The following is a 20,224-nucleotide window of genomic DNA, read 5'->3' as shown; positions in this document are numbered from 1 at the left end:
AATAAAATAATTGTATTGGGAATTATTTAGATAACTTAGGAATTTCAGTACTCTAATTTTTCAACTACAGCATACTGAGCAGAAAATATTAAATTCTTGATTTTGTGGATAATAAATATTTTTACAAGTCTGGAGCAATGTTCTCTAATTTTTGACAGGCCGTGTGCACAAAAAATTTCGTCTGTGCAAATTTTTGTGCTTCTGTGCAACTTTTTGTGTGCGTGGTGTTTCGCTGTGTGCGTGGGGTTTAGGATCTGTGTGTGTGCACACGCACACAGTTTAGAGGGAACAGTGGTCTGCAGGAAGAAATTACATTATGTAGATTGTTGGCTGATTCAGAGGAAATAGGCTGCATGCTAAGTGTTTCAAACTCATTCACAATCATAACTATCATTAATATTTACAATTTTAAAAATACATTTGTTATCTGTGCGACACTGGAATATTTATAGGATCCAATTAGTGAGGGTTTGAGAGATGAGCCGTCTGGTCTAATCTTAGCAGAAAGTCCATAAATGCACAACACAGCAATCATGCACATTTATCCACTGTTCCATAAGTCTTTTGAAAGGTTCCTGGTGAAGTGTTTCTAATGCGCACATGTGTTCTTACTACTTAAGAGTTAACCTTTTCATTCTATTCAAGAAGCTGGACAAAATCGTTAAGGATGTCATGATTTTCTGGGCTATATGTCTGTGTAATAAGTCCAGCTTGATGTTGATGTAAGCCCAGTTGGGACTTTCAATTTTCCTGTAATTTGATCAGTAAAAAACTTTAAACTGAGGGGAAGATAAAGGGCTAGATCATCAGCTGATACATTGATGTCGCTCCACTGAAGTCAATGGAGATGTGCTGATCTATACCATCTGAGGATCTGGCCCAAGGACCAGATGCTCATCTCAGTTGAGATGTACTAATGTAAATGTAGAATATCTCCATTCATTTCAGTGGAGCTACTTCAGATTGGCACTAATTTAACTGAGATCAGAATCTAACCCAAGGTCTTTGATACTGCAAAAACAGCATCCTCTAATGTAATAATTGGAAGATGTGGTATACATACTTATTTTCAGTTATCTACATTTTTATTCTGATTTCATATACATTGTCTTTTGCCTTCCTGCTAGTTGTTGGTTATAATCTGTTATTCCTATTACTATAGGACTGAACCACCCTACTCGTGGACGGGGACCCTGTTTTGCTAGGTGTTGTATGAACACAGAACAAAAAGATTGTCTGTGCTTCATGGAGCTTACAATCTAAGCATAAAACAAGAAACAACAGCTTGATACAGACAGATGCGGAGTACAAATGAACAATGAGACAATATTTGTCAGCACGATGTACAGCCTACATCTTATTCTGTCCTCTCATCATGTATGATAACCCTAGTTTTACATGTCCACTGCATGGCCAATCAGTGCAAGTTACACTACTTCACCATTACCTGGCCAACTTGAACCCTATGTCACACATACCTTAAGGCAATAGATAGATCACATCTCAGTTTGGCCCAGAGACTTCCATGGGAGTTGCACTTGTTTACACAAGCTGTGAGTTTAGCCCATTATATCATGCTGCAGTATTCATCTGTTGCAATGCAAAGGATGGATTCATAGCAAAACGTTATGCTGCCTGTGAATGGATGGATTGGCTAATCATTCATACCATTGAGCAGCTATGATGTTAGTTATGGGAAGCAGTGTCATGTAGTGGTTAGTGCAGAGGCCTGGCACACTTGGGTGCTTTGAATCTTTATGAATTAACATTTGTAAATCATTTTGAGAGCTTGACAGGGGCAAGCTTGCCCCACCCACTGGAGTAGCTACAGGGAACTTCAGTTACCTGGCTGCAGGGGTTTTATTTCTCTGGAGCAGTTTCTGCCTTTGGCCATTGGGATTGCTGTCGATGATCATTCCCGAGCAGCTGTTCTACCTGTCCCCTTGCAGATTTTAGTCTTAATCCATCATTGCCTGCCAGGTGTGCAAACTGGAGGTAGGGGAGAAGTCAGGCTTCTTTCTGCAGGGTGGCTCTGTAAATGCTAAGGCCTTCAACTTGAAAGTTGTGCTTGCACAGCCCAGGAGAATGTGTCTGGGGGGAGGGGGTAGTTCTAAATTGACTCCCAGCTGCCTAAGACCCCAAGGGTCTATTGCAACAGCTATGAATTGCCCCCACTGTCCCCTGCCACACCTCAGCAGCAGGGGGTAGGAATGGTGGTATGGAAATAAGGCACATAACCCATTCTATCCATCCTAGGAGACTCTTTAACATAGATCTGCTGCTTTGCAGGGTGTCCCAGAGGAAGAGGCCCTGAAAGAATGCCTCTGATCTTCAGAGGAAAGGTGGTCTGGGCCAACCATTTTATACACCATGTGTCAGTATAGAAGTCAGCCCTATGTACATAGACTAAGAGAAAAGCAGGATTTGTTTTACACCCTTCTGTTAGCTACTTTTTCCTGCTATCACCCTTTCTGGGTAAATTACACTTATTTCAGATCCTACTGAACTATTATTATTGTTTTATTTGTATTATCGTGGTCCCTAAAGGCACCAGTTGTGGACCAGGACCCCATTGTGCCAGGTTCTGTTCAAACACTCATTGATAAGTTACACTGATTTACCCAACATCATCCATGTTGTAATCTACTTACTGTGGCAGAGCTCCAACCTTGTCCCCATGATTCCCGCACTTTCAGTCGGTATATGCTAGCCTCAGAGGCTCACTGCAACCCTCCACATAGCCCTTCTCTCTCTAGGGCCAGGGTTACAGTCTACTGAGGCCTTTTCATCATAAGCTAGCAAGGAGGTTGGTGAGAGAACTCCCACAGTCTCTGTTGTCCTTATGGGCTTATTCCCAAACAATTTAGCCTCCTGTCCTGACAGGGGCCTGTCTTCCCATCCCAGGAGGTGTTTCTGTAGTGGCGGGTGGGGGGAACCCGGGCCCGCCCTCTACTCTGGGTTCTGGCCCAGGGACCCTAATGGCAGCAGCTGTTGACAGCCAACCTTTCGTCGCCAGAGCTGCTACACTTCCCTGGGCCACTTCCCCACAGCTCTCCCGCTTCCCTCTCTTAACGCCTTCTTCACTCTTACCTTAGGGCTCCCTTTCCAGTGGCTTGAGAATGTTTTCATTACCCAGCCCTTCAGCCGCACTTCCTTTCCTCTGGCTCCCTTTTTCCTTCCCCCAGCCTGACTGGAGTGAGCTCTTTTAAGTGAGAGGAATTGGTGGCTGGGCATTCTTTATAGAAGTGGCTTTTGGCTTTGGAATTCTTTTACAGTATTAGAGGAGCCTTAATTAGTCAGGTGTTCACATTAGCTTAACGACCTCACCTGACTCTTTGCAGATTAATTGGAGTCGGGTGTTCTCATTAGCATAACAGCCTCAATCGACTCTTTGCAGGCTAATTGGAATCATGTGTTCACCCTAGCCTCCGCTCTGGTCAGTCAGGGAACAGAAAACTGCTTATCCAGTGGCCAGTATATCTGCCTTCTACTACTCTGCTGTACGAAGTCGTATCGAAGGTCATCTCACTGTGGCTGGGGTCCGTGCTGGCAGACGTGGTCAACCCCAACCAGACCTACACCGTCCCGGGACATACCATGTTTGATGATCTGTATTTGCTCCGTGATCTCTTGGAACTTGGGTGTGGAAATGATCTGTCGTTCGCCCTTCTGTCCCTGGATCAGGAGAAGGCGTTCGACAGGGAGGACCACGGGTATCTCCTGGGCACTCTGTGAGCGTTCAGTTTCGGACCCTAATTTGTGGGTTTTCTCCAGGTGCTGTACACCTCCGTGAGTGTCTGGTCGGGCTCAACTGGACCCTGATCGAGCCTGTCAGCTTTGGGCAGGGAGTACGGCAGGGGTGCCCCCTCTCAGGCCAGCTGTACGCTCTGGTGATTGAGCCCTTCTTCTGTCTCCTCCGATGGAGGCTGACTGGGTTGATGCTGCAGGAGCCAGAGCTGCAGCTGGTCCTGTTGGCATACGCCAACAACATGCTCCTCATCGTCCAGAACCCGGGCAACTTGGTGCAGGTGGAGGCTTGCCAGGCCGTCTACTTGGCAGCCTCCTCCGCCTGGGTCAACAGGGTCAAGAGCTCTGGCTTGGTGGTAGGGGACTGGTGGCAGGCGAGCTACCTCCCACTTGCGCTTCAGGCCATTTGGTGGAGCGTGAGTCCGCTGCTCTATCTAGGCATTTACCTTTCTGCCACGCATCCGTCTCCACCGGAGAACTGGCACGGTTTAGAGGGTAGGGTGGTAGAGTGGCTCCGGAGATGGACAGGACTACTGCGGTGTCTCTCCCTTCAAGGGAGGGCACTGGTGCTTAATCAACTAGTCTTGTCCATGCTCTGGTATTGGTTTAACACCCTGGTCCCGGCCCCAGATTTCTTGGCCAACCTCTGAACGTTGATTCTGGAGTTCGTCTGGTCAGGACTGCACTGGGTCTCTGCAGGGGTTCTCCATCTACCCCTGGAGGAGGGAGGACAGGGCCTGAAGTGTCTGGGCACTCAGGTCCATGTCTTCTGCCTCCAGGCCCTGCAGAGGCTCCTTTATGGTGCAGGTAGTCCGGCATGGAGCGTACTGACACACGCCTTCCTGCGCCGCTTCCGAGGGTTCCGATATGACCAGCAGCTCCTTTATCTCCATCCGAGAGGTCTTCCATGAGACATCTCCAGGCTGCCGGTCTTCTACCAGGACCTCCTCTCGACCTGGAAGCTGCTCTCGGTGACCAGGTCCATGGCGGCCACCAAGGGGGTAGATCTCATGGAGCTCCTGCTACACAACCCCCAGCTCCATGTACAGGTGATTGAGTCCCCCTCGGTACACCAGAGGTTGGTCCTGGCGGAAGTCACCAGAGTTGGAGACCTCCTGGACTATGACCGGGGAGACTAGTTGGATCCCCTGACTCTTGCTTGGCGCATGGGGCTCTCCAGGCCTTGTACTCCCTGGCGCGTACTTCAGGAGGTGAGGGGCGCTTTACCGCCCACTGCTCGGGTCTTCCTTGACTGGGTCCTGCGAGAAAGCACGACCCGCACACCCTCCACCCCAGGCCCTCCAGACCTTTTCATCGGACCCTTGCCCTGTGGACCTGCCAGGCTATCCCACCCCTTTACCGCGAGCTGGCTGCATGATTTGCAGCCGGTTCAGTTCTGGACCGCGCCAAGAAAACATCTGTACACGCTCGTGCTCCACACTCTTTTTGTCTTCACCCTCATGTCCTGCCCGTGACACGAATTGGCGAGACCTCTTGCCACCTCTGGAGGGTGAGGAGCCCCGGTGGGCCAGCCTATATTCCACCCTGGTCCCGAGGCCCACAGGGGATGTCTGTTGGCGGATCCATCATGGAGCTGTGAGCCTGGGCGTGTACTTGGCGCGGTTCATTCCCCTCCCAGACACCTGCCCCTTTTGCAGCATGAGGGAGACCCTGGTGCACATGTACCTGGAGTGCGCCAGATTGCAGCCCCTATTCTGGCTCCTCTTGGATATATTATTACGTTTTTGGTCCCCTCACCTGTTCATCTACGCACTCCCTATCCGTGGCCCCACAAAGTCGCAGGACCTCCTTGTCAACCTCCTCCTAGCCCTGGCCAAAATGGCCATCTACAAAACCAGGGAGAGGAGGTTGGCTGACGAGGTTTCCTGTGACTGTGGGGTCCACTTCCTGGATCCCAACAGGACTACTCTGCTATAGCCAACTGGCCTGGGTCTATCACATTACCCCCAGCAAAATGTACACCTCCAGGTGTCTTGCTGCTGAATTTTGCCTCACGTTTTCTAAGGAGTCTGAACAGTAGTAGCTAGTGAATTGAATAATGGAAGTATGAATTATAACAGAAGCAGGTGTAGTTGTAGACTATGGGGTTAACAGAGAAGCTACTTGGTTTGGGTGCAATGGTGCATATGTAAAATGGAATCTGAACCTAGGAAGGAATGTTAATTATGTTTGTTGTGCAACAAAGGATCAGAGAAAGCAAAGGGCAAGAAAAAAAATCAATACATTACAGGGTTTAATTATTGAGTGAAATGTGAAAATGTTGCTTGTATGTAATTAATCAGACTGAACTTTTACATGCAGGAAAACTACTTCTAGAACCAGTAACAGTATTTTCAGCAGAACACATAGTGATCAGTTAATACAGTGGACAGCTCTTGCACATCTACTGGCCAAATCAAAATGAAGCGAAACCAATGACTTATTTTGGCCTAGAAGGCTGCCATTCAGGTGACTTTCTTCTAATTTTCCCATTTGAATTGTGCACTTCTCTTTCTGTTCTGTTCAGCAGTAAAGCATACAAGAATTTATCCATTGGTTTTATTGGGGCTTCATTGTCCAAGCTCCGCTCGGGCACAGTAACAAGTGGGGTGGGGGAGCGGAGGATGGGACTGTTAAGGACACTGGTCACAGCTCCTTGATTCTCAGCCCCACAGGACCAGTGTAAATTAAAGCAGAGGATTAGCTTCAGCTGATGCTATTGATGTGTCAGTGGAGAATTGGGTAGAGTGGAGCCTCCCTCGGCTATACTCTTTGCTCTCACTTCTCTGTCCTCTTTGCCCTCTCCATATCCTTACTCCAAGGTTGAGGGATCCAGAACAGAATTATGCTAGCAGAAGCTTCCCCTAGGCAGGGGGAATTCTCCAAAGGCAAACTATGGTTGCTTTAACACAGCACAAAGTGCACTTGACAAACTGGAGATTCCTGACCTTTACAGTTTCACAAAATGCAAATGAATTGGCCACTTAAAACAATCCACACTGAAACAACATCCCCCGCAAAATAAATAAAGTAGCAAGAACCCCCCACCTAGCCACCCACATCCTTCAAGCCCCCTTCTCTTACTGAAGACCCTGGGAAAAAGAAAGGGGTTAATAAATGTGGGATCTGAGTGGCCAATAGTTGGGGGACAGAATTCCAAAGCCAAAAGCCACTCCTATAAAGAATGCCCAGTCACCAATCCCTCTCACTTAAATAGGGTTGCCCCATACCACTTCCAGAAGCAGCCGGCACCACGTCCCTGTGGCTTTTGTGGGGGAAGAGGGCTCCGTGCTCTGCCCTCACCTGCAGGCACCACCCCCACCTCCTATTAGCCAGGAATGGGGAACTGCAGCCAATGGGAGCTTCGGGGGAGCTACCCACAGGTGAGGGCAGTGTGCGGAGCCCTCTGCTCCGCCTCCCCCAGGGGCTGCAGGGACGTGCTGCTGGCCGCTTCTGGGAGCGGGGCTAGTGCAGGCAGGGAGCCTGCCCTGGTGCGTACCACTGCCACCCTGGAGCAGCTCCAAGTAAGTGGTGCCGGGCCGGAACCTGCACCGCCCCCGCAGCCCCCCCCCCCCGCCCTGAGCCCCCTGCTGCACCTTGCACCCCTCCTGCACCCCAACCCCCTGCCCTGAGCTGTACACCCCTCACCCCTCCTCTGCCCCAACCCCTTGCCCTGAGCCCCCTCCCACACCTCAATCTCCTGCCCCAGCCCTACATTCATGGCCCTGCATGCAATTTCCCCACCTAGATGTGACCTTTGCACCAAAATGTTTGCCCACCACTGGCCTAGCAGCTGGAGAAACATGTCGCTGCTTCTGGGAGCTGTGCAGAGCCGGGAGCTGTGCAGAGCCAGGGCAGGCAGGCAGCTTGCCTTAGCCCTGCGGTGCTGACCAGAGCCATCAGGGTCCCTTTTTGACCGGGTGTTCCAGTTGAAAACCGGATGCCTGGGAACCCTACACTTAAACCAAAGGCCCAGTAGTTCTAGTGCCTCAGAAGATTGTATGGGCCCACACAGAGGCAGTTGCCAGGCAACTAGGGTTCAAACTACTGGTTATGGGGATTCAACTGCCCCTTCCCTAGGTTTTCTAGACCCAAACAAATTCACATGCTTTTACTCATGTGAAAGCTACTTTTATGTCTCTGGGTGATGAGCCATCTAAGTATATCTCCTTTCTTTTTCTAGTCTAGCTCACAACCATCTGCTATTTTTGCTTTCCGCTCCCTGGGCAGACGTACCCTGATAAGTCTAGTTATACGTAGCGCCTTAGGCTACATCTACACCTGGAACTCTTCTGTGTGTGTGAGAGAGAGAGAGTGAGAGAGAAAGATTCCCAGCTCATGCAGACATGCTATTGCTAGTTCTTCTTTGAGTGTTTGCTCATATCAATTCCAGTTAGGTGTATGCGTGTGCACGGCTGTCAGAAACTTTTCCCTAGCACCTACCCATTGGGCCGGCTGTGGAGCCCCCTGGAGTGGTGTCAATAGGGTGCTCTATATACGACCCTGCTGGCCTGAGCCCCCTTCAGTTCCTTCTTACCTCCAGTGACGGTTGTTGGAACAGTGGTCTCTTGTTCACAAGTGCTCCACTAATCCCTAGCTGTTCTGCTTATCTTTGTATATAGTTACCTATTGTTAGTTAATTGTTCTCTTCTAGTTGTGAATTGTAGTCTTTAATGGTTGGGGAGATTTCCCCTTCACCGAGTGCCCCGCGGGGCTCAGGGGCATGCCGTCCCAGGGCTTCAAACCCTGTAGCTCCTGCGCCATGCCCATGCCCACGGACAACCCTGAAGACTTCTGTCTCTGGTGTCTGGGAGAAGCCCACCAGGCGGACAAGTGCAAGATCTGCAAGACCTTCAAGCCTCGCACCGGAAAAGAGAGGGACATTTGATTGAAACAACTCCTCATGGAGTCTGCCCTCCATCCACAGCAGGACCTGGCCCCGAGCACCTTGGAGTGGAGCACTCCTCCGGCTGTGCTGTCTGCGGCACTGAAAAAGGACTTGGCATGCCTACCCAGGGGACGATGGTCTCCCGGGCCCCAGAAGCATTCCCCTCGGCACTGCTCTCACTCGCTGGCTGCCTGCAAGAAAGAGGCTAAGGACAAGCCTCTACAACAGCCTGTCACGGACACTGCAACTCCGGCACAGCACAGTGGGGAACGTGGGCCTACAGCCGACAGACCCTCTGGTTGGGCTCAACTTTCGCGGGCCCCCGTCTCCCCAGGAAGTCCCGCACTCCTGGACTCCCCAAGGCTGCAGGTGGAGGAGGTCATGTTACCCTCCACACTGGACACTTTTGAGGCCACTAGAGGGCTTATTGAAATGATGGCACCCAAGTCTCCAGTCTCAAGACCCCCCACTACCTCGAGGCCAGGTACCGTCCAGAGGCAAACTGGCTATGTTCAGGCCGCCTGCCCCTTGACCAGGATGTCCACGCCGTTCTGAGTCCCGGCACTGCACTTATGCCCTGCACCTGTCTGACTCGCAGCACTGGTCTCACAGCCCTCACGACCCTCTGAGCCACTCCCTCTTGAGGTGGTTGTCGGCTGATAGGTCGTGGTCCCGCTCGAGGTCCAGGTCCCACTCTGTGACCTCATGGCACCATTTGCATTGACCTCAGACTTCACTTTCCAGTCATCACTCGACGGACTGGCACCGCTCTACACAACGGTACCGCTCTATGTCATGGCACCACACCGCATCTCGGCACCGCTCCCCAACGTGGCACTGGTCCTGTTCACGCCACCATTCCAGATTCCGCTCCAGGCACCAGTCCCTGCTTCAGCACTGGCCTCGATCGTGCCGCTGCTCTGCATCCTGGCGCCGATCTACATCGTGGTGTCACTCCCCACTGAGGCGAGGCTCCACTTTGCGGTGCCGATTGACCTCCTCACAGTGGCACCGCTGGTCACCGTCTGGTCCTCGCTATTCCTCACAGCACCCATCCCGTCCATTTGAGGAGGAGGCCTCTGTGGTGCAGTCTTGCACTGCTCCCCCTTGGCCGTCCCACTTGAGGTCGCCCTCCCTCAGGTCGGGGAGGGCATTGGGGCTTCAGAAGCTCCCAGATCAGGGCCAGGAAGTCTTAGATAGGATGCTTCAGCGCCCCAGTGGCAATTCTGGACCCCTGGGCATACCATCAGGCCCAAGGTACCCCTCCTGGCGTTCCCCCACCATCCTGTTTGGGGTCTTGCTCCCAGAGGCAACCCTCAGCCGCCTGCCTCAGGACCCACCACAGAACCCAGATCCAACCCCACCCCCAGTGGAGGCTACACCCAGTGTTCCGGAGGAACTGGTCCCAGAGGATCAAGAGGCCGTCACGGAACCAATCCTGCCAGTGGCTTCTTCCTTGTCATCTCCTGACGAGGAGGTGGCAGGTACCTCCCACATCCGGGCTGCCACCCATGAATTACAGGGCCCTGCAGGAGCTCCTCCGATGGGTGGCCCTAAATATGAACCTCCAGGTGGAGGAGGCAGTCAAGGACGAGAACCCCGTGGTAGACATCCTGGCACCAGAGGGGCCCTCTTGGGTGACCTTACCCATGCTAAAGACCATCCTGTCTAACGCAAAGTCTATTTGGCAAATGCCTGCCTCCATTCCCCCTACGGCCAAAGGGGCTGAACGAAAGTACTTTGTCCCCACTAAAGGGTACAAATATCTCTTCACCCACCCTCCTCCATGTTCCTTTGTGGTGGAGGTGGTGAATGAGAAAGAGAGGCAGGGTCAACAGAGGCATGCACCCAAATCAAGAGATGGTAAATGCCTTGATTTGTTTGGGAGAAAGGTTTATTCAACAGGGGGCCTCTTTCTCTGGCTTGCTAATCAGCTCGCAATCCTGAGCAGGTACAGTTACAGCTCATGGTCTGCAGTCCAGAAGTTCAAGAAGAAGAAGAGCTTCTCCCACCAGAGTCACGGGCAGAATTAGGAGCCATCACCAAAGAGGGAAGAGTCATAGTCCGGACCTCCCTCCAGGGCTCTCTGGACGCTGCGGACTCAGCAGCGTGTACTTTGGAGTCTGTTATCTCCATGAGACGCAACACCTGACTCCAATCCTTGGGTCTCCCTTCGGAAGTTCAGCAAACTATTCAGGACCTTCAGTTCGACGGTCAAGGCCTGTTTGCTGAACAGATTAACTCCAGACTGCGTAGCCTAAAGGACTCCTGGAACACCACTAAGTCCGTTGGCATGCATACTCCGTGACCCAAAGGAAGCCTTTCAAACCGCAGACCACTCAGCAGTGGTCTTTCCCTGCTAAGCCCAGGCAGAACTTCTCCCGCAGGAGGAACAGATATAGTTGGCGAAGGCCATTGCGCCCTCCTCCTGGGGAGGGACAGGGACAGTCCAAGATCCCTCCGGGCCCTGCGTGCCCCTTTTGAAGGTGTGCATGAGGATGGATTACCAGTCCACAACCCAGCCAGTTATCCTCCCTTCCTGAACTGTCTATCCCGCTTCTACCATGCATGTTCCCCTATTATGTCGGACCGGTGGGTGTTCCTCATGGTAGAGGTGGGATATTCTATCCACTTCTGATCCTTCCCACCCTCCCATCCCCCTTGCCTATCCCTCTTCAGGGACCCCTCTCACGAGCAACTTCTCATCCAGGAGGTTCAGACCCTCCTCGCTCTAGGAGCGGTGGAGGAGGTTCCCCAGGAGCTCAAAGGCAAGGGTTTCTACTCCCTTTACTTCCTCGTCCCCAAAGCAAAGGGAGGCCTAAGGCTCATTCTGGACCTGAGGGAACTCAACAAGTGCATCGTCAGCTTGAAGTTCTGCATGGTCTCCCTGAGCACAATCATCCCTTCCCTGGATCCGGAAGACTAGTACCCCGCCCTCGATATGAAGGACGCCTATTTCCACATATCTATCACCCCATCTCACACACGGTTCCTCTGCTTTGTGGTGAACAAGGTGCATTATCAGTTCACGGCCCTCCCATTTGGGCTGTGCACAGCTCCTTGCATCTTCACCAAATGCATGGCCATCATGGCAGCCTTTCTTTGCCACCACCACGAGCATGTCTACTCTTACCTGGACGACTGGCTCCTTCGAGGCCGCTCTTGCCAGCAGGTGAATTGTAGGGTGCAGATGGTCAGGGACACGTTCAAATGCTTGTGCCTCATTCTCAATGTCAGCAAATCAGTCCTTATTTCAACTCAAAGAATAGAGTTCATTGGGGCAGTGCTCAATGTGAATCAAGCAACAGCATTCCTCCCAGAGGCACGGCAACTGGCCCTCTCACAGATAATCAGCAGCCTTTGCAGCTTCCCCACCACCACGGCAAGGCAATGTCTCAGGCTGCTGGGTCACATGGCGTCCTGCACTTACATGGTGCAGCATGCCAGGTTATGACTCAGGCGTACCGCCCGGGCTGCAACAGTCTGGACACGGTGCTGACCGTTCGGAGGCATACCCTTGACTCCCTACGTTGGTGGCTGGACCCCTGATGGGGGTGCTGGGGTTCCTTTCCACCCTCCCCAGCCCAATTTGACTCTGGTAATGGACGCGTCCGCGCTGGGCTGGGGAGCACATCTCGGGAGCCTGACGACTCGGGGCTTATGGCAGGTACAGGAACTGGCCTTGCATATCAACATCAAGGAACTCAGAGCGATCTGCCTTGCGTGTCAAGTGTTTCTGTCCCACCTGCAGAGCCACTGCATAGTGGCACTGATGGACAATATTACAGCCATGTTTTATATAAACAGGCAAGGCGGAGCCCAATCGTCTCCTCTCTGTCAGGAAGCCCTCCTACTGTGGAACTTCTGTCTAGCCCACTCCATCCTTCTCCAAGCTTTATACCAGCTGGGGTTTCAGAATGTACTGGCGGACAGCTTGAGCAGACCGTTCCTCACGCACGAGTGGCTGATTCTTCCGGACATCATTCACTCTATCTTCCACAGCTGGGGGTTTCCCCGAATCAACCTGTTTGTCATGAGGGCCAACAGGAAGTGTCCAACCTTCTGGTCCTTCCAGGACCACATCCCAGGCTCGATCACAGATGTGTTCATGATTCCATGGTTTGGTCAACTGTTGTATGCCTTCCCTCCATTTCCATTCATCCACAAGGTGCTTCTCAAGGTCTGCAGGGACAAGGTGGATGTCATACTGGTGGCCCCAGCTTGGCCTTGTCAGTGCTGGTACCCCACCCTCATGGAGCCATCAGTCCAGTCACTGGCATGTTTACCTCTCACTCCAGACCTCATCTCGCAGAACTACAGTCATCTCCTTCACTCGGATCTTCAGTCGCTCCATCTCATGGCCTGGAGTATTTGTGGTTGAACCAGGCAGAGTTTGCCTGCTCAGACCTGGTGAGACAGGTGCTTCTGGAAAGCTGCAAGCCATCTACCAGGGCCACTTACAAAGTGAAATGGAAAAGATTCTCTATCTGGTGTGCCCAAAGGCAGGTGCTCCTGCTCCAGGCTTCAATCTCGTGTATCCTGGATTATCTCCTGCACTTGAAGGACCAGCACCTGGCATTCGGTTCTCTCAAGGTTCATCTCGAGGTCATTTCGGCATTCCACCTGGGCGTTTGCGGGCGCTTGGTGTTTGCACACCCCATCGTGGGATGCTTCCTAAAAGGTTTGGAGAAGATTCATCCCCCGATGAAGCCCCCTGTTCTAACCTGGGACCTCAACCTAGTTCTTTCTTGCCTCATGAGTCCTCCCTTCGAGCCATTAGCCTCCTGTTCGCTCCTCTACCTTTCTTGGAAGGTTGCTTTTTTGGCGGCCATCACCTCGTCCTGATGCATGTCTGAACTGTGGGCCCTCATGTCTGACTCTCCGTAAGCTATTTTTCATAAGGACAAGGTGCAGCTTAGACCTCACCTGGCCTTCCGTCCCAAAGTCGTGTCCTGCTTCCATGTTAGCCAGGAGATTTTTCTGCCAGTTTTCTACCCAAAACTGCATGCCAGCCCTTGTGAACAGCCGCTGCACTTCCTGGATGTCAGGAGGGTGCTTGCTTTCTATATCGACCGCACAAAGCCATTCCTCAAGACAACAAAGAAAGAAGTGGGACCGCTAAACACTGAGGATGGAGTGGAGGTCAAGGATAATCTAGGCATGGCCCAATATCTAAACAAATACTTTGCCTCAGTCTTTAATAAGACTAAAGAGGATCTTAGGGATAATGGTAGCATGACAAATGGTAATGAGGATATGGAGGTAGACATTACCATATTTGAGGTAGAAGCGAAACTCAAACATCTTAATGGGACTAAATCGGGGGGCCCAGATAATCTTAATCCAAGAATATTAAAGGAATTGGCACAAGAAATTGCAAGCCCATTAGCAAGAATTTTTAATGAATCTGTAAACTCAGGGGTTGTACCATATGATTGGAGAATTGCTAACATAGTTCTTATTTTTAAGAAAGGGAAAAAAAGTGATCCGGGTAATTATAGGCCTGTTAGTTTGACATCTGTAGTATGCAAGGTCTTGAAAAAAATTTTGAAGGAGAAGGTAATTAAGGACATTGAAGTCAATGGTAAATGGGACAAAATACAACATGGTTTTACAAAAGGTAGATCGTGCCAAACCAACCTGATCTCCTTCTTTGAGAAAGTAACAGATTTTTTAGACAAAGGAAACGCAGTGGATCTAATTTACCTAGATTTTTAGTAAGGCATTTGATACCGTGCCACATGGGGAATTATTAGTTAAATTGGATAAGATGGGGATCAATATGAAAATTGAAAGGTGGATAAGGAATTGGTTAAAGGGGAGACTACAACGGGTCCTACTGAAAGGTGAACTGTCAGGCTGGAGGTAGGTTACCAGTGGAGTTCCTCAAGGATTGGTTTTGGGACCAATCTTATTTAATCTTTTTATTACTGACCTTGGCACAAAAAGTGGGAGTGTGCTAATAAAGTTTGTGGATGATACAAAGCTGGGAGGTATTGCCAATTTAGAGAAGGACAGGGATACCCTACAGGAGGATCTGGATGACCTTGTAAACTGGAGTAATAGTAATAGGATGAAATTTAATAGTGAGAAGTGTAAGGTCATGCATTTAGGGATTAATAACAAGAATTTTAGTTATAAGCTAGGGACGCATCAATTAGAAGTAACGGAGGAGGAAAAGGACCTTGGAGTATTGGTTGATCATAGGATGACTATGAGCCGCCAATGTGATATGGCTGTGAAAAAAGCTAATGCGGTCTTGGGATGCATCAGGAGAGGTATTTCCAGTAGGGATAAGGAGGTTTTAGTACCATTATACAAGGCACTGGTGAGACCTCACTTGGAATACTGTGTGCAGTTCTGGTCTCCCATGTTTAAGAAGGATGAATTCAAACTGGAACAGGTACAGAGAAGGGCTACTAGGATGATCCAAGGAATGGAAAACTTGTCTTATGAAAGGAGACTCAGGGAGCTTGGTTTGTTTAGCCTAACTAAAAGAAGGTTGAGGGGAGATATGATTGCTCTGTATAAATATATCAGAGGGATAAATACCAGAGAGGGAGAGGAATTATTTAAGCTCAGTACCAATGTGGACACAAGAACAAATGGATATAAACTGGCCACTAGGAAATTTAGACTAGAAATTAGACGAAGGTTTTTAACCATCAGAGGAGTGAAGTTTTGGAATAGCCTTCCAAGGGAAGCAGTGGGGGCAAAGGATCTATCTGGCTTTAAGATTAAACTCGATAAGTTTATGGAGGAGATGGTATGATGGGATAACATGGTTTTGGTAATTAAATATTCATAGTAAATAGGCCCAATGGCCTGTGATGGGCTATTAGATGGGGTGAGATCCGAGTTACCCAGGAAAGAATTTTCTGTAGTATCTGGCTGATGAATCTTGCTCATATGCTCAGGGTTTAGCTGATTGCCATATTTGGGGTCGGGAAGGAATTTTCCTCCAGGGCAGATTGGAAGAGGCCCTGGAGGTTTTTCGCCTTCCTCTGTAGCATGGGGCACGGGTCACTTGCTGGAGGATTCTCTGCTCCTTGAAGTCTTTAAACTACGATTTGAGGACTTCAATAGCACAGATATAGGTATGAGGTTTTTTTTGTAGGAGTGGTGGGTAAAATTCTGTGGCCTGCGTTGTGCAGGAGGTCAGACTAGATGATCATAATGGTCCCTTCTGACCTAAATATCTATAAATCTATGAAACTCAGTTGTTCGTTGCTTTAGCAGCGCAGATGAAAGGTTTGCCAGTCTCTTCTCAGCGGATCTCCTCCTTGTATTAGTATTCACGCTTGTTATGACTTGGTGAAGGTTCCTCCGCCTGCCATCACAGCTCACTCCACAAGGGCGCAGGCCTTGTCGACAGCCTTCCTGGCCCATGTACCGCTCCAGGAGATCTGCAGAACTGCCACGTGGTCTTTAGTGCACACCTTCATGTCGCACTACACCATTGTCCACCAATCTAGGGACGATGCGGCCTTCAGCAGAGCGGTACTTCAGTCTGCAATACCTTGACTGTGACCCCACCTCCGAGATAAGGCTTGGAAGTCACCTAACTGGAATTGATATGAGCAAGCACTCGGAGAAGAAAAAATGGTTACTCACCCTTTTTGTAACTGTTGTTCTTTGAGATGTGTTGCTCATATCTAGTCCATTCCCCCGCACCTTCCCCTCTGTCAGAGTAGCCGGCAAGAAGGAACGGAAGGGGCGGTCGGGCCGGCAGGGTCGTATATAGAGCGCCATATCGGTGCCACTCGAGAGAGCTCCACAGCCAGCCCAACGGGTTGCTACTAGGGAAAAGTTTCAGACAGTCGTGCACGCAGTGTGCACACACACCTAAATGGACTAGATATGAGCAACACATCTCGAAGAACAACAGTTATAAAAAGGGTGAGTAACCTTTTTTTCTTGTTGAGCTATCCTAAATATAAAGGGAAGGGTAATCACCTTTAAAATCCCTCCTGGCCAGAGGAAAAATCCTCTCACCTGTAAAGGGTTAAGAAGCTAAAGGTTACCTCGCTGGCCCCTGACCAAAATGACCAATGAGGAGACAAGATACTTTCAAAAGCTGGGAGAAGGGAGAAAAACAAAGGGTCTGTGTCTGTCTGTATGCTGCTTTTGCCGGGGACAGAACAGGAATGGAGTCTTAGAATTTAGTAAGTAATCTAGCTGGAGATGCGTTAGATTATGATTTCTTCAAATGGCTGAGAAAATAGCTGTGCTGAATAGAATGACTTCCTGTCTGTGTGTCTTTTTTGTAACTTAAGGTTTTGCCTAGAGGGATTTTCTATGTTTTGAATCTAATTACCCTGTAAGGTATTTACCATCCTGATTTTACAGAGGTGATTCTTTTTTACTTCTATTAAAAGTCTTCTTGTAAGAAAACTGAATGCTTTTTCATTGTTCTCAGATCCAAGGGTTTGGGTCTGTGGTCACCTATGCAAATTGGTGAGGATTTTTACCAAACCTTCCCCAGGAAGTGGGGTGCAAGGGTTGGGAGGATTTGGGGGGGAAAGACGTTTCCAAACAACGTTTTCTCAGGAACCCAGATAAAGTTTGGTGGTGGCAGTGGAAGTCCAAGGGCAAAGGGTAAAATAGTTTGTACCTTGGGGAAGTTTTAACCTAAACTGGTAAAAGTAAGCTTAGGAGGTTTTCATGCAGGTCCCCACAACTGTACCCTAGAGTTCAGAGTGGGGAAGGAACCTTGACATAAGCTAACACGCTAAAAATAGTAGCGTAGCGACAATAGCAGGGGTAGCAATGAGCGGTGGGACGGAGCACACTCGGGATGGCAACTGGGCTGCTGCTGCTTGTGCTACTGTGGCTGTGCTGTTGTTTGTAGCGTGCTGCCTTGGATGAGAGCTGGCATGACCATGTTTGTGCAAGCTGGGACTCACACCCCAGTTCCAGGTATAGACATATCCTTAAAGTCACAAGGTGTTTTGCATAAGATACATATCGAGATGTGGAAATAATCATACATTGCACTTTAAGAACCTCAGATGAAACTTGTGAAAGTGCTTTATACAAAGTAGCTAACTGAGCCTCGAAATATCCAGCCAGCCAGTCTCGGCACATTTGTTTTTGAGAGGTAAAATGGGGAATAAATTCAACTGAAATAATTTTCAGATTTATGTGCAAATGTAGGTTTTAGCATTCTGAGATACATAAGTAGGTGAATGTTTTCCATTAAGGCCAGATATTGCACCTATCATTCAGTTGTTACTCTGAATTCAATGCGTGGTAGTTTTAAAAAATAATTTCCATTCTTCTTCCTTAACTGATTGAAACACTGAATTAAGCAATTTTGTTATCTCTGTAACTAGTAAGGGGTGTACTGCAGCTTACACAGCAGAAGGTGTTCTTTCAAATACCTGTATTGTTATTGACAGTGCACTTTTAGTTATATTTATTATTATGGGTTTTCTTTGGTTTTTCTTCACTTTCTTTCAGACAGTCCCCAGGTAAAGGGAGCTGGAGACTGGCTTGTTTGCTTGAGAAAGGACTGCAGCATCAAGCCAAGAATTTCTGTGGGGAAAAAGTACAGCTGCTAAACAATGGTAAGTAGAACAGTAGGACAGGTCTGTAAATCAGTGCCAAACTGTGCAAACCTGACTGGTTTCTAGGATCTGTCACACAATCAAAATTCAGCCACTGTTAGTTCAATATAAACAAGCCAGGTCTGAGCTTTGAGTAAAATTTGGACCGACGTGGATTTGAAATGAGAGCATGTAGGTTTTGCAGCATTTTAAAGAGAACTCTTAGTTTTGATGGAATTTTTGCTTGTATTTGGTGTGTTTGAATCATGGATTCCAGAGAAAAAGTTCACAAGACTTCCTCCCTCTCTCCAGCTGAACTTTCACACATCTCTAAGGGTATGTCTACGCTGCAAGTAGACAACCATGGCTGGCCTGGGCCAGCTGACTCATGTAAGCGGGGGAATAGTCCCGCTATTGTGGGGAACTTTCCTGGCTTCTGCACTACCCCGGTGAAATGGGCTAGTGAAAGGATCTGAGTCCTCGCTTCCACTTCCTTTACCCAGAGGCCTCCCTGCCCTTGAGGACTCCCCTTCCACTCTCCTGTCTGGCAAAGTCCTCGTAACCTCAACAAGGCTGGGCCCGGGATTCCTGGGGGGCTCGACCCCCAACTCTGCTGTGGTCACCTAGGACAGGGGCTAGTGTGTCCCCACTCCGGGGTACTCTCTCTGCACTAGGCACTTCTCTGACCCACTGCCCATTACATACAAGTTAAAGCAAATGCAAGTTATTTAATCAACAATTAATTTTAAAAAGAATAAGGAAAAATAGGAAAGGTTAAAGGAAACACATCACCCCGCTCCGTGGCAGAGAACATCACAAACAGTGTCTCTGGAATGTCAGGGCACTTCACAGTCTGTTCCTTGTAAGTCCCAGGCCGCCTTCTCAGGCCCTGGCTTTGCTGCAGGGATGCTGTGGGTTGGACACTTGCTCTGGTGGTGGCCACATGCTCTCAGGCTCTAAGTGGTAGGACCCTTCTTCCCAGTGGCCCCCCCACCCTGTCGGGGTTATGATCCAAGCCTGGCCTGCAGAGCCTCTTGGCTGAGGCGTCTCCCTGTGCTGGGCCCGCTACCCAGGGCCCCCCTTGCTCTCCCCAGCTGCTCACTGCACCCAGCTCTGGACTGCTCCGGCCCCAGCTGCACCACTCTGTCTCTGCACTGCTGCTGCTGCTGCTCTGCCTCCAGCTCCCTGGGCTGCTTCTTTGGCCCCTCTGGCTCTGGTTGCTACAGCCCTGCTCCCAGGACAGGTCTGCTCTGCAGGCTGCTTCTGTGACTCTGCTCCCAGCACTGACCTGCTTCCTGGGCTGCTTTTCTGGACCCTCTGGCTCTGGTGGCTGCAGCTCTCCTCCCAGGGCAAGTCTGCTCTCTCTGGGCTGTGCCTCTGGCTTTGGGGCTGCAGCTCTGCTCCCAGGACAGGGTCTGCTCTCTCTGGATCTGGCACAGCTCTGTTCCCCAGCTCAGCCTGGGCCCCTGCTTTCTCCTTAGCTTGGCCCCACTCTGTCTGACTCAGGCAATTCCAGCTCACACGGAGGATGGGACCTCCCTGGCCTCCTGACTCCCTGATTAGCCTGCCCGACCTGTCATTCAGGCTGACCTGGAACATTGGCCTCTCCCCATTGCTCCTAGGGACTGGAGTTCTCAGGGTCCTGATTCCCCATCGACCCATATATGAGTGAGAGGATTCTGTGTATGGATGTGGGGGAGAGTTACAGCAACACCTGAGTAAGAGTCTGAGTTAACTCTTCAGAAAGACGGGAGAACGGAAGACCTCGGGCTCCTGAAGAATAGCCCGCTCAGGGGGAAGCTGAGAATACAGCTAGGTTAGCTTCTTTGTTTTGCTTGTGTTCAGTGGCTGCAAGTGGGGTGAGGACTATGGCTATCATATTTGGTGATAGTGGGTCACTTTATGTGCTAATGCACATAATGTATAATTTCTGTATAAGGATAAATATGGCTTTCGTGATGCTGGAAAATGTTTTATTCCGAATTGCTAGAGAATCCTATGAACAGCAGCTCTAAGGAATCACCACGAATCTCCCTACTTC

The 20,224-nt window shown here is 49.8% G+C and overlaps 2 protein-coding genes across 14 annotated transcripts in view; one reads left to right on the top strand and one right to left on the bottom strand.

Moving 5' to 3' along the window:
- The window catches only part of SLC19A3 (solute carrier family 19 member 3), a 73,750-nt gene that overhangs the window by 23,892 nt on the left and 29,634 nt on the right, over positions 1 to 20,224 (bottom strand). Inside the window, exon 1 of one of the 5 annotated variants that reach the window (XM_073359855.1) lies at positions 8,285 to 8,351. The exons of 2 other annotated variants lie outside the window; for them this stretch is intronic. The gene's annotated coding sequence lies outside the window, so the exon portion shown is untranslated. Of the gene's footprint in view, positions 1 to 2,651; positions 2,673 to 3,090; positions 3,230 to 8,284; positions 8,352 to 20,224 lie in introns of those variants that run through there. 2 more of the 5 variants (XM_073359856.1, XM_073359852.1) reach the window with 2 other exon arrangements.
- Positions 1 to 20,224, top strand: part of LOC140917320 (C-C motif chemokine 20-like) — a 67,871-nt gene that overhangs the window by 34,477 nt on the left and 13,170 nt on the right. For 4 of the 9 annotated variants that reach the window (XM_073359871.1, XM_073359872.1, XM_073359866.1 and 1 more), the window contains exon 2: positions 18,098 to 18,204. The gene's annotated coding sequence lies outside the window, so the exon portion shown is untranslated. Of the gene's footprint in view, positions 1 to 6,181; positions 6,217 to 7,228; positions 7,272 to 13,288; positions 13,317 to 15,791; positions 16,801 to 18,097; positions 18,205 to 18,471; positions 18,520 to 20,224 lie in introns of those variants that run through there. The other 5 variants (XM_073359869.1, XM_073359868.1, XM_073359870.1 and 2 more) reach the window with 5 other exon arrangements.

Source organism: Lepidochelys kempii, chromosome 9 (assembly GCF_965140265.1).
Source record: "Lepidochelys kempii isolate rLepKem1 chromosome 9, rLepKem1.hap2, whole genome shotgun sequence".
Classification (NCBI taxonomy): Eukaryota; Metazoa; Chordata; order Testudines; family Cheloniidae; genus Lepidochelys; species Lepidochelys kempii.
The sequence above is the reverse complement of the archived record's forward strand: the minus strand, read 5'-3'. Positions and strand labels throughout refer to the sequence as shown.